This window comes from Tachyglossus aculeatus, chromosome 9, assembly GCF_015852505.1.
Source record: "Tachyglossus aculeatus isolate mTacAcu1 chromosome 9, mTacAcu1.pri, whole genome shotgun sequence".
Classification (NCBI taxonomy): Eukaryota; Metazoa; Chordata; class Mammalia; order Monotremata; family Tachyglossidae; genus Tachyglossus; species Tachyglossus aculeatus.
In genome coordinates, this window is record NC_052074.1 from 16,473,692 (window position 1) to 16,488,111 (window position 14,420).

The following is a 14,420-nucleotide window of genomic DNA, read 5'->3' on the forward strand; positions in this document are numbered from 1 at the left end:
TGTACAGATGAGGAAACTGAGGTATAGAGAAATTAAGTGACTTGACAAAGTTCACATAGCAGGTGAGGTGTGAAGTCAGGTTTAGATCCCAAGTCCTCTGACTCCCATGGCTATGCTCTTTCCACTAGGCCATGCTGCTTCTAGACCCGAGCTCATTCATTCATTGTCGTACTTATTGAGTGCTTACTGTGTGCAGAGCACTGTACTGCGTGCTTGGGAAGTACAAGTTGGCAACATATAGAGACGGTCCCTACCCAACAGCGGGCTCACAGTCTAGAATGGGGAGATGGACTGCAAAACAAAAGGTATTAACAAAATGAAATAAATAGAATAGTAAATATGTACAAGTAAAATAAATAGAGTAATAAATATGTACAAACATATATACAGGGGAGGGGGGAGGGGAAGGAGGTAGGGTGGGGGAGAAGGAGGAGAGGAAGGAGGGGGCTCAGTCTGGGAAGGCCTCCTGGTGAGCTCTCAGGGCTTTGAAGGGAGGAAGAGAGCTAGTTTGGCGGATGTGCGGAGGGAAGGCATTCCAGGCCAGGGGGAGGATGTGGGCCGGGCGTTGATGGGGGGACAGGCAAGAACGAGGTACAGTAAGGAGGTTAGCGGCAGAGGAGCGGAGGGTGCGGGCTGGGCTGTAGAAGGAAAGAAGGGAGGTGAGGTAGGAGGGGGCGAGGTGATGGAGAGCCTTGAAGTTGAGAGTGAGGAGTTTTTGCCTGATGTGTAGGTTGATTGGTAGCCACTGGAAATTTTTGAGGAGGGGAGTAACATGCCCAGAACGTTTCTGCACAAAGATGATCCAGGTAGCAGCATGGAGTATAGATTGAAGTGGGGAGAGACAGAAGGATAGGAGATCAGAGAGGAGGCTGATGCAGTTATCCAGTCGGGATAGGATGAGAGATTGAGCCAGCAAGGTAGCGGTTTGGATGGAGAGGAAAGGGCAGATCTTGGCGATGATGCAGAGGTGAGACTGGCAGGTTTTGGTGACGGATTGGTTGTGAGGGGTGAAAGAGAGAGTGGAGTCGAGGAGTTCTTATTCTGCCTTTACTTCTTTCTTGCTGTGTGACTTTAGGCAAGTCACACAGTAAGCATTCAGTAAATATGACTGAATGAAAGTCATTTAACTTCTCTTTGTCTCAGTTTCTTCAACTGTAAAATGGAGGTCAATACCCGTTCTCCCTTCTTTTTATTAATGGTATTTGTTAAGTTCTTATTACTGCCAGGCACTGTACTAAGTGCTGGGTTAGTTAAAGATAATCACTTTGGACATAGTACATGTCCCACATAGGGCTCATAGTCTTAATTCCCATTTTAAAATGAGGTAATTGAGGTACAGAGAAGTACAGGACTTGCCCTAGGTCACACCAGACAAATGACAAAGCCAGGATTAGAAGCCAGGTCCTCTGACTCCTAGGCTTGTGCTCTTTCTGCTAGGCCACATCACTGGTCTTCCTCAAGATTGTGAGCCCAATGAGGGACAGGGACTGTTACATCTCCATTGAGTACTACCTATCCTAGTGCTTAGTACCCTGCTTGGCATATAGTAAGCACTCAACAAGTACCATTTTTATTATTACTGTAATTTCATATGATGTCCTCGACTCTGGTAATTGCGGGAAATATTAAATTCAGCACATTTATATGTTATCCTAGAATCACCAGCTCACTCTTTCAAGGTTGATACAAATGCAAATAGAAAGTTTGTACCATAGTTAATAAAATGTGTCTTCCTGTGAACCATAGCATCCTAGACTCTAGGGAAATTTATGTACTTATAGGTGCATTTGCTAATACAATATAATCTCCCCATAGCATTTATTTCTAGAGTAAAATCTCTCCTTTCAGACTTCTTTAAAGTGGAAAACTTCATTGGTACTGACAAACCACTGCAGAATTAAACGGTGATTCAAAGACCACCATGCAACTCCCATTAGGGATGTTCACAGCTGAGCAGGGGAGTCAGCCAGTTTGTGTGAACAGGGCTTCCTGAACTTCACACACTCCATCCTGCCAACGTGCAGTCATGGTGAGTCACAGTGGCAGCAGGGCATCGAGGGTCATGGGAAGAGGTGGCAGGAGCTGGAAATGGTGAGCAAGGTGACGACATTGGTTGAGCTCGGGGATCTGAGTAGTGGTGGCCATGCTGGGAACCGCATACATTCATTCATTCATTCATTCAATTTATTGAGCACTTACTGTGTGCATAGCACTGTACTAAGCACCTGGGAGAGTACACTATAGCAATAAACAGACACATTACTTGTCCCCGGTGAGCAGGGCCCTGGGAGGCAGTGACAAGCCAGCAAACAGGTACCCATGAGCTCACACTGGTGGTGGGGGTTGCCAGATATGGGTTGCCAGGGAGTGACATGAATAATGATAATAATTATGGTGCTTGTTAAGCACTTACTATGTGCCAAACACACTTGTAAGCCCTGGGATAGGTAGAAGCTAATCAGGTTGGACACAGTCCCTGTCCCACATGGGGCTCACACTCTTTATCCCCCTTTCATAGATGATGTAACTGAGGCCCAGAAAAGTGACATAATTTACCTAGGGTCACACAGCAGACACATGACAGAACTAAGATTAAAACCCATGTCCTTCTGACTCATAGGCCCATGATCTATCCATTAAATCATGCTACTTCTTAAGGTTGGATTGAGCTTTAGGTGGGCTAGCCATTTCTGCTTTCTATCAGTGAGGGGTCCCGTGGGGATTGGTGAAATCAGGGCCAGTTTGGAATGCCATGGGTTGTCCCTGATTCCTGTATAATAGGGCAGCTCAAAACTTTTCCATTCGGTTTCTCTCCAAAAGAGATTGGAAATTCAGTGAACGTTTAAAATCTGCATGCTAGCAGATTGATAAAAGACCAGAGTGTCCGAATAATGCCCAGATTTAGTGATGGGCCTGTCATAGTGCAGTGCTCTGCACACAGTCAGTGCTCAGTAAATATGATTGAATGAATTCTGTCCCTTTTAAGGACCGGAAATGTCCCCAAGTGGTCAGGCAAGTTTTAGCAAATTCACACTCTGCTGTGAGACTCCAGGTGCCACTTGGGCAGGCTCCCTGAACTATCTGGAGAGACAAGTGTTTCCTTATGCTTTGGACAAAGTTCCCCCAGAAAGTGAGGGGGATTTTCATCACTTCCCAGTGTCTCCAGCTAAACTTCATCACCCCACACTTTGAAAGCCTCAGTCATCTGGCCCAGCTATAAAGCTTATAGATCTCCTCCCTGCTCCCTGTCTTCTTCTCAAATTAAGATTTGGGAACCCAGTTGATAAGGAAGTCTCAGTTAAGCAGACAGAGAAGCCACAGACTTTGCTTCACCAAGATGTTCAATTGCTTGCCCATTTTGCAGGAATTCATGTGCGAATTGGAAGGATGTTCATACATTTGGTTTCTATCTCCTTCTCCTTAATTCATCGTAGTTATTGAACACTTATTGTGTGCAGAGCACTGTACTAAGCGCTTGGGAGGGTGCAGTATAACAGAGTTAGAAGACATGTTCCCTGCCCACAACGAGCTCACAGTCTAGAGGGGAGCTCACACTGGCAACTTGGTCTGCTCAGAGCAATTGTTGTATTTTATTTAGAGTGAGTCTCCAGTCAGAATTTCTAAGACACAGGCTGCTGGATTGAGTTCAAGAAAAATTTACATTACACTTGCAGCCCTATTAGTGCCTCAGAAATCCTTGGGAAGAACAACTTCACCTTTTTTGCCACAGTTCCCCTCTAGACTGTACGCTCATTATGGATAGGGAACATGTCTGCTAATTGTTTTGTATTATACTCTTCCAGGTGCTTAGTACAGTGCTCTGTACAAAGTAAGCACTTCAATAAATACCTTTGATTGACTGGTCAAAAACAGACATTAATGCTGTAGTCAGACAAACATACTTGCCCTCTTGTCAGTGATGAGTGACGTTGCCAACTTGTACTTCCCAAGTGCTTAGTACAGTGCTCTGCACACAGTAAGTGCTCAGTAAATGTGATTGAATGAATAAATGAGTGAAAAATAAGCCTCATGAAGTCCCTGTTAGTAAGTATTCAATCAGTAATATTTATTGAACACTTACTGTGTGAAGAACATTTTACTAGGATCTTGGGAGAGTATAATACAAAGATTCCTTTGGGCAGGGAATATGTTGCTTTTTTGTTTTGTGCTTCAGTCGCTTAGTACGGTGGATTTCATCAAATGAATGCTCAACCAATCCTAATACAACTCCTTATATGTAATTAGTAAACATGGTAGTTGGAGCTAGAAATGTGACAAGACAATAAGAATTCCAAATTATTTTGAAAAATAACCCGAATCTATTTTGGTGATTATATTCTCATAATATTACCTTTGCCTAATATTGATCCAAACAAACAGGAAATTCCTTTTGCCTTGGAGCTTGCCAGACTTCTGCCAAGTCCTGGGCTAAGGAAGGAGTTTGGGCGTCACTACCATTTTGTTGCCAGCACTTACTGGCCCTCCTGAACCAGGGCATGATGTTGGCCATGGCATTGTCGCCTGGGATGAACTGTACTAACTCCTATATCTTTCAATTTTACCATATGATGAAAGGGACTGGGGGCCATCTCATCTTATTACCCAATCAATCAATCAGTTGTATTTACAGAGCACTTACTGTGTGCAGAGTTCTATACTACGAGCTTAGGAGAGTATAATATAACAGAGTTGGTAGACCCATCCCATGCCCACAAAGTAACTCGCACTTTTTTCCAAGTTTCCCACTGAACAGAAGGAGGTAGCAACCCTCATGAATTTCCTCATAAGATTCTTGGTTCATATTTCTTGAATAGATGAACTATTTTATGTCTAGGTTTGTCCAGCTGCCAACTCATTCAGTTGCTCTGGGGTCAAAACAAAGAACTTTTCATCTGGAAATGAATGGAGTAGGTGCAATACTGTTTAAAGAGGTGATGGTTTGCTAGATGACTGCTTTGGGTTCCTTTCAGCTCTATCAGTGCTTGATTGGAAGTGTTCGCTCAAACTCTGAATGTTATTTACAACATCATCATATCCATCATGAGTCATCTTTCATTCCCTGTCCAAATAAACTTTCCCACATCTCACAGAAACCCCAAGTGGATTTATATTGCATTTCCCATTACAAATTAAATTAAATTGAAAAGCTGAAAAAGAATACCATATGATGCTACAGAGAACATAATGCCATATTCAGAAATATTTTTGAGAAACTTCAGAAGCCAATTTATCTCCAGCGTCAGTAGGGACACTAATTTGCCATGGGAAATTTAATGACAAATAAGTTTTATCCAAGTTGTTGATTTAGATAAGATTATTTGTTTTCATAAACATCCAGCTATCCAGGGAAATGATAGTCACACTTGCTTCTCAACCCTATGTTTTAGAAAAACAACCTGATAATTAAGTTTATAACAGGGACCCACCTTCCGTGATAAGATTATAGACCAAAGGTATTTGGGAAAAGACAAAATTGCAGTACCATTTGGCAGAGGATCTTTTGCTCAGTAAAGAAAACTCTGCATATCCTTGTAAACTTGGCAAGATCAGTTCTTTCAGGTATTGAAAATTACTTCCTAGTAGTGAATAGGGCATTTTGGGAAGAGCGTTTAACTCTGTCAAGATTGCTGAAAGTGTCAGACAACCCTTGGATTTGTGACATAGTTGGTTTGAAAAATGCATCTTAAGTTGAAACATATCACAAGGAATTGTCTTATAGAATTAATGTTACAAACAGGGATTGGTTCCTGTACCTAAGCCCGGTAAGCCTATTTTTACCCAGAAATGTTTACTCAGTTATTTGATGAGCAAATATAGCTGCATTAATGTATTTTTATTGTTGTCATCATCAGTGGTATTTGAGGGTTTACTGTGTGCAAGCACTGTTCTAAGCGCTTGGGAGAATACAGTTCAACTGAATTGGTAGACACATTCCCTGCCCACAGAGAACTTACAACGTAGAAAGTGTGAGAAGTACCACGATAGGTCAGTTTACCTTTACTTCGAAAGAACTAAAAGTGGCTAAATTGACCCTCTCTGGTGACTGCCTAGTAATCAGATAATCCCATCCTTACATCCTCATCTCTTCTTTCCTACTCAGGCTTCCCAGCACCCGCATCTGCACCTCTGGAGGTGATTCCATAAAGAAGACTAGTGTTGTAAGGTCAGATGTGTTGTAAAGCTAAAACCCTGTGAATGCAGAGATATTTTACATGCCCTACAAGCTCGTTGTAGGTAGGGAACGAGTCTACCAACTCTGTTCTAGTGTACTCTTTCCAGCTCTGAGTACAGTGTTCTGCTTACAGTTAGTGCTCAATAGCTACAGTTGATTGAAAATGTCAAGTTGAGGGCATCTTGTTTGTGTGATGGGTAGCAAGCCCTAAATTAGTCCCCTGGGAGTTGGAAGGAATTTGTTCTCCTTCCAAATTGCCTCACTACTAGGAAGTAAATTTGAATTTATGCTCAGAGAGAATTGAGTTTATTTTAACATATTGATCAATAACTTTTAGTTTTGTTTCAAGAAGCATTGCTTTTCCAATTTGTTTATGTAAAGTATGCATTATCCTTTAGTCCTCAGGAGCCTGTCTTTTTTTTTTAACGGTATTTGTTAAGCGCTTAGTGTATGCCAGGCACTGTACTAAGCACTGGAGTAGTAGATAAAGCTAATCAGGACACATTCCATGTCCCATGTGGGGCTTCATCTCTATTTTACAGATGAAGTAACTGAGGCACAGAGAAGTTTAAATGCCTTTTCCAAGGACACGCAGAGGGGAGTAGTGGGGCCAGATTTAGAACCCAGGTCCTTCTGATTCCTAGGCCGTGTTCTATTCACTAGGTCATGCTGCTTTTCTATCTTAGGCTCTATCTATCTTAGTACCACATGCAAAGCATTGTGCTAAATCCTGGGGTAAAAACCAGGTATTCATGTAGGAAAAAGTACCTTCCCACATGGGGCTCACAGTCTGCGAGGGAGGGAAAATAGGTGGTATTATCCCCACTTTGCCAAATAGGAAACATAGTCACAGAGAAGTTAAGTGACTGGGCCAGTGTCACCCAGAAGTCAAGTAAAAAAAAAATTAGAACTAGAGCACAGGTCCTCTGGCTCCCAGTCCTATGCTCTTTCCATTAGGTGATGCTGCTCCTCCAAACACATAATAATAATGATAATGGTGGCACTTAAGCGCTTACTATGTGCCTAGAACTGTCCATTCATTCATTCAATCATATTTATTGAGCACTTACTGTGTGCAGAGCACTGTATTAAGCTCTTGGGAAGTACAAGTCGTTAACGTATAGAGACGGTCCCTACCCAACAGCGGGCTCACAGTCTCGAAGGGGGAGACAGACAACAAAACAAAACATATAGACAGGTGACAAAACATGTAGACATGTTCTAAGCACTGGGGTAGATACAAGGTTATCATGTTGTCCCAAATGAGGCTCACAGTCTCAATCCCCATTTTACAGATGAGATAACAGAGGCACAGAGAAATTAAGTGACTTGCCCAAAGTCACACAGCTAACAAGTGGTAGATTCAGGATTAGAACCCATGACCTCTGACTCCCAAGCACGGGATCTTTCCACTAAGCCTCGCTGCTTCTCCCAACACATATATCGAAAGAATCACCATCCATAGAGAAAATGCACTGACACTGTGATTAGCTACATTAACATAAACATTCTGGTGTGTTTATATAGGTTGATGACTACCACAGTTTAGGTGTTTGATTGTATTTCTCATAACTGAAACTTGGGAAAAGGTGGTATAGTTTGTCATTAAAACAATTCCTGCTACTCAAGACTGAAATCTCTACAAAAGGTAACTTCCAAATAAGGCATTAAAACTGAATCAACTTGGAGTTAATCAGGGCCAGTTGTCAGAGCTCTTGGGTAGGTGGCAAAAGATCTGTTCCTGCCACTAACTTTGGCTATTACCTGTTACTTAGTCCCTGTGAGTTACTTTCCAATGTGTAAAACATGGACTATTATTCATTCATTGAATCATATTTATTGAGCGCTTACAGTTTTCAGAGCACTGTACTAAGCACTTGGAAAGTACAATTCAGCAGTATTATTTGCCTGCCTCCTTATTTCATGAAACAGTTGTGCGAGTAAATGAATCCATATACCTGAAACTCCTTTGCATCTTAGTTATATTGTTTCATTTAACTCTGCTACTTATCTCTTACTGAAGTTAGCAATGCCTGTTAGAGAGGTAAGCTTGCTTAGAGAACTAAAGTACATATTTCTTTACAGAGCCCTTCTGAAGTCACATCTACTCCGGGAGGTCTTCTCTGATTAACCCTATGTCCCCCCGTGCTATTTTCCCCACAGCTGCCATTTCTGCACTTCCCCATCACCTAACCACTTGGGAAGTCACACCATCTTGTTGCGTTTATGTCCACATCTTTACATTGTATTGCTTCCTCCTACCTGAATTGATTTTAATGTCTGTGTCCCCGAATAGATTGTTAGTTCCTTGAGGGCAGGAATCATGTCTATTTACATTATTGTACTCTCTTAAGAACTTAGTACAGCACACTTGTGCACTGTAAACTCTCAATGAATACCATGGACAGGTATTTTTCTTATGAAAAATAAGAAATACAAAATGTGAAAAAGAAAGTGGTTGCAAATTCACATTTTATTTTTAATCAAATGGAGAATCAACGATTTGATAATTTATTGATGTGCTGCATTGTAAAAACTAAGCCATCTAAGTCTTTCTCATTGCACTGAAGACTTAGAATTTGGTTGCTGTAGCTAATACCATATTTGGTAATATTTTTATTTATCAGGTTAACTTGAATCGCTGCCTGATATGGGATAGAGTAAGAGTTCAAAGGATTATGGGCAAATATAATAATTATGTAAAATTCCTGAGAGAAATACATCATTCTTGATCATGAGTTATTTTGGCATGACTTGTCGATCATTGGTGTGGACAAATTGGCTTTTGAAGTTAGAAAAACACAGAAACGGAGTAAAAGGATTTATTTGTTTTGTGGGTAGAAAAGTTCAATACTTTAAAATGCAGTACCTTGGAAAATTTTCTCATAATAGTTTTATAAATAAGAAAATAGAATTTTCTTGTAATAGGAGTATTAATAATATTTATTGATATGAAGAAATAATCAGCAGAACAAAATAATCGAATATTAATGAAGTAATTTGCTGGCATACTGTCAAATCCATAGAGGAGCCCTGCTCTTTTTATCGTCGTTTTCTTCCTATAGTGTTTTGTAGTGCCACACCTAGGAAAACATGCATGGCCTAAATATACTTCGTAGCCAATGGTAAGATTGGACATGACTTTGAGAATCAAGCCTGAATGATTTGTATACTGTTATTGCATCCTGTTTGGACAGTAGATATCTTAGAATTGCAGTCCTGTGTTTCCCCCATATAATAATGATGATAATAGTTGTGGTACCAGTTAAGTACTTACTCTGTGCCAAACACTGTGTTGAGTAGTGGAGTAAATACAAGATAATCAGTTAGAATCCTGTTTCCCTTGGGACTCACTGTCTAAGCTGAAGGGAGAACAGATATTTATTTTACAGATGAAGAAACTGAGGTTTTGATAAATTAAGAGACTTGCCCAAGGTCACAGTGCAGGCATGTAGTGGAGCCAGAATTAGATCCCAGGTCTCCTGATTCCCAGTCATGTGTTATCTTCCCACAAGTCCATTTCACTGTCTTTATGTCTATGACTTCTCACATTATGCTAAATTTTGGCTATTTATAATAATAGTCCTATTAAGTGCTGACTATGCACCAAGCACTGCACTATAATGTAATCAGATAAGATACAGTTCCACATGGGACTCATAGTCTAAGAAGGAAAGAGAACGGGTATTGAATCATTTTCTGGATGAGGAAACTGAGGGCACAAAGAAGTTAAGTAACTTGCCCAAAATTGCACAGCAGGCAAGTGGAAGATCTGGGTTTAGAACCCAGGTCCTTTGACTCCTAGGCTCATGCTCTTTCCACGAGGCCATGTTGATTTCCTCACCTATAAGCTTTTTAGATATTATTTTTCTAAAAGCTGAATTAAACTAAGAAAAATAAAATACAGTTTTTCAGGTTTTTAGGTGGGTTGTTTTTTTCCCCTGGGTGTATTTGCTCTATCCATAAGGCAACACTGCTTCCTTAGCAATGTTGTGAATGGAGAACTGATGAGATTTGGTGACAGATTGAATATGAAGGCTGAAAGAGGGAGATGAGTTAAGGATAGTGCCATGGTTATGGACTTGTGAGATAGCGTAGTGGTGGTGTCTAAAGTTCTGGAGAAGACAGGGAGGTGGCTTTTTATGGTTTTTGATAAGCACTTACTCTGTGCCAGTACTCTGTACTAAACGCTAGGGTAAATTCAGGCTAATCAGGTTAGACACAGTTGGTCCCCCCAGCTTCCCCCTTTTCTTTTCCCTAATGACCGTGCCACATATTTCATTGATAAAATTGAAACCATCAGACATGATCTCCCTAAAATCTCCCCTGGTCCTCCCAAGTCCCTCCCTCCTCCTGCACCCTCTTTGACTCTCCCATCTCTTCTAGCAGTATTTCAGGAAGAAATCCTGGCTCTGCCATGTTTCTGCTGTGACCTTGGGCAAGTCATTTAACTTCTCTGTGCCTCAGTTACCCCATTTACAAAATGGGGATTAAGACTGAGAGTCCCATCTGGGACATAGACTGTGTCATGGACACGGGCCTGAATATCTTTCATCTTACCCAGCACTTAATACAGTGCCTGGCACATAGTAAGCACTTAACAAATACTATTTAAAAAAAGTGTCATGCACCGCAATTCCAGGGGGAAAATTCTCATTTCTAAAAGAAATCTTTTCTGTGACAGATAAGCTGTTTTAAAACTGTTTATGCTTAAAGGCAGTAAGCAATAGTTGCTCACTGCTGCCCATACCAACTACTTTGTCTCTGTGGGCATCTGTTATGGAGATGCCTTAATGTCTGACCCTGTCTGCCTTGGCTAGAAGGCAGATAAATAAAGGTGTGGATAAATAAAATGATGCATTTTAATCCTTTGGTTCCTCATAAAATAGACATGATATAAGTGATGGGTGTTTTGTTTGCCTTTCTTTTTCCTACTATCTAGATACCTAGTCCCTCTTCATGCACACAGGGTCACTGTAGATATGTAATCACTGATTATAAATGTTGCAGTTTAAAGAAGTTTTGTTCTGAAACATTCCATGCTTGTTTGTTGGCATGATGAATTTAAAGGTGATAATTACGTATTTCAAACTCTTGAAAGCATAAGCTTTTCTTTCTCCTGGCTTTGCATCTTTTAAACCAAGCCTCTTCTGATTTCCAGGACTTGAAAGCCTTGTTTAAAATATAGATTAGGTCCTGATTAACTTCAAAATGTGGAGCTGGTAAAGTTTAGAAGAAGTAATCTGGCACACAGAGCATTTTATTCTGATCATTTTATTCTCACTGATTTGGCTTTGGAATTCCCTTTTCTCCTAGTGCAGCCAACCTCAAGTTTATTAGTGTTCCAGGAATGGAAGACTAATCAGCCCTTTCTGACACTGACTTTTTTGATGAGAAAGAAGTGAGATAACTGCTTCCTCAATTTTATGTGTCTTTGCTTTTTTCACCCTTAGAATACAAATGATTGAATTTTTATTCGGGGGATATTGAGAAGATAGATGGAATCTTGTTTATTAGGCTGTTTCAGCTTTATGTATATACAGGGTCTCAATTATTTCTGTAATATAAGTTTACAATTTTTTTTTCCATTAGATAGTACTTCAGCTTTGAGGGTGCATTTGCAGAGCCCCCGAGGCTGTGTGGCCAGTGTTGTTTTTGTTTGTTAATTTATACCCTCTACGAAATGCCAGGATTTGAGCTTCTGTCACCTCAAATAAGTTTTCTGTCTGCTTGTTCAGGCCCAAAAACCCTTCTATGCCCTTCTTCCATAATGTGCCCGGCAGTCAGAGCTCTTACTCGGATACTCGTGGTTCCTGAGGTCTTCGAGTTGTTAGAGGGCAGAAAACCAAACTCTAGGGATACCTGGAATTAGCAGTATGCGTGTATGGGGGGTGGTGGAGAAAGGAGAGGGTGGCAGATGGGTAGGATGGGAACTATGGAGGTAAGCAGCTGCATAGATAACTCCCCTCATGTTCTCTCTGCCACCTGCTTTCACACTGACATTTGCAAGAGTCTCAGACACTAAAAGATCTCAGAATAGTTCTGGGCTTGAACCCTAGAATTCCTGTAAGTGGCCTCAATTTCCTGTGGTCATTCTTCATGTGCTCTGCTTCACTCTTTCATTCTTTCCTCTTTGATGCTATTTCCTTTCTAAGTTTGCTCCAAGCATGCTCCTGCTCCATTTGGGGGTCACTGCCCCACTGTCTTATACTTGTCCTTTTTTTTATACTATCCATGTGACATCCCCTCATATGTATAGTGTGAACTGTTTGAATTTCAGACCTGATCAGATTCTAAAGTTGTTTTGTTTTGGGTGTTTTGGGATATTCGTTAAGGACTTACTATGTGTCCGACACTGTACTAAGCACTAAGCCAGGTACAGACTAACCAGGTTGGATACAGTCCATGTCCCACATGAGGTTCATAGTCTTAATTCCCATTTTACAGATGAGGTAACTGAGGCACAGTGAAGTGACTTACTTGCCCAAGGTCACACAGCAGACAAGTGGCAGAGTCAGGGTTAGAACCCAGGTCCTTCTGACTCCCAGACACTGCTTCATCCTCATTTAAGAAAACTCATTTTCATCTCTCCCTGATTGAGACACTGAGTCACTCAGGGTCTTGAATCAAGTCTGCCTTTCAGGACTTCTTAAGTATTTTAGGAAACGTTTGCTGCTGGATTAATCTTGGTAATTTCATTTGGTAAAAAACATCTAGATATACTAAAGCAACATTTAAAATAAATCAAGTAAATAAAATTAATAGAAGCATCATGTATACTTCCTTTCTTCCCAAACAACTAGTTCCAGGATAGGTCTAATGATTGAACCTAATTAGTTCAAAACTAAAATGGATTTTTCCTTTGGTCAAAACAATTTCAAATTATCAAGAAGATTTCACCCAGTATGTTTAAATTTCACAAACAGTTTAGAAAATATAAGGGAGAGCCATGACACATAATAGACTGTGTCCCTGTCAGTAAAACAAAACAGATGAAATGCTTGCACAAATCATTATTCCCTCATCAGCTGGAATAGACATTTTCCAAGTAATCAGTAAAGCAAAATATATTGTCTGAATTTACCCAGTGTATTTCATCCTTATTGTAGATAAGACTGAGAATGTTCTTCAATTCAGGGAAATATAAAAAAGTACAAAAATAGTAGAGGTAAAATAAATAATGAAATGTTTGCTTTTTCTTAATGGCAATTTCTTTGCTATTAAAGTTAGGTCAATTGAAGTTGTCTGAAGATTGTGGAGACATGTCTAGGGATTTGGTTTAATAACAGCAGCTGTGTTATATGTTTGTTTTCAATTTAACTGATAACTGATAAGACTGCGCCTTTATTAATACAAAGTCGACCAACAGTGTTTCACCTTCACTTTCATTATTACAAAAGTATGTCAGTGTAGTGACAACCCCAAAGATTGTGGGCATATCTTGACAATGCTGCATCCCTTTTTTAAATTACTTGCCTGCATTCCCTTCTTTAGTTATGGTTACACATCTTGGTATAGATGAGATGCCACATATCTCTGTCAGACCTCTCAAAACAAGTTGAGTGCATATTCATTTGAGTTGCCCATAGAGAATAAAATACTGTGGGAATTGCAAAATTGGCGACACCAGAAAAATCATACTTTATTTTGTTATTTCCATGTGTGCAACATGTCATACACTCGCTGCCACGAATTCCTCAACTCCAACTCTCCTAGACCCCCTCCAATATGTCCCCTACACTCCACCAAAACTGCCAATGACTTACTTCTTGCCAAATCCAATGACTCCTACTCTGTCCTAATCCTCCTCGAACTTTCAGCTGCCTTCGACACTGTGGACCATTCACTTCTCCTCAACATGCTATCCAACCCTGGCTTCACAGCCTCCATCCTCTCCTCGTTCTCTTCTTATCTCTCTAGCCAGTCATTCTCAATCTCCTTCGCGGGCTCCTCCTCCCCTTCCCATCCCCTTACTGTAGGGGTTCCTCAAGGGTAAGTTCTTGGTCACCTTCTGTTCTCCATCTATACTCACTCCCTTGGTGAACTCATTCGCTCCCTTGGCTTCAACTATCATCTCTACACTGATGACACCCAAATCTACATCTCCATTCCTGTTCTCTCTCCCTCCCTCCAGGCTCGTATTTCCTCCTGCCTTTAGGACATCTCCATCTGGAAGTGTGCCTGCCATCTAAAAATCAACATGTCCAAGACTGAGCTCCTTTTCTTTCCCCCCAAACCCTGTCCTCTC

The 14,420-nt window shown here is 40.8% G+C and overlaps 1 protein-coding gene across 7 annotated transcripts in view; it reads left to right on the top strand.

Annotated features, from left to right (window-relative positions):
* PLCB4 (phospholipase C beta 4) overlaps positions 1 to 14,420 on the top strand; it is a 365,501-nt gene that overhangs the window by 200,768 nt on the left and 150,313 nt on the right. For 2 of the 7 annotated variants that reach the window (XM_038751360.1, XM_038751363.1), the window contains one exon: positions 6,101 to 6,163. The exons of the other annotated variants lie outside the window; for them this stretch is intronic. The gene's annotated coding sequence lies outside the window, so the exon portion shown is untranslated. The remainder of the gene's footprint in view (positions 1 to 6,100; positions 6,164 to 14,420) is intronic. 7 annotated transcript variants of the gene reach the window in all.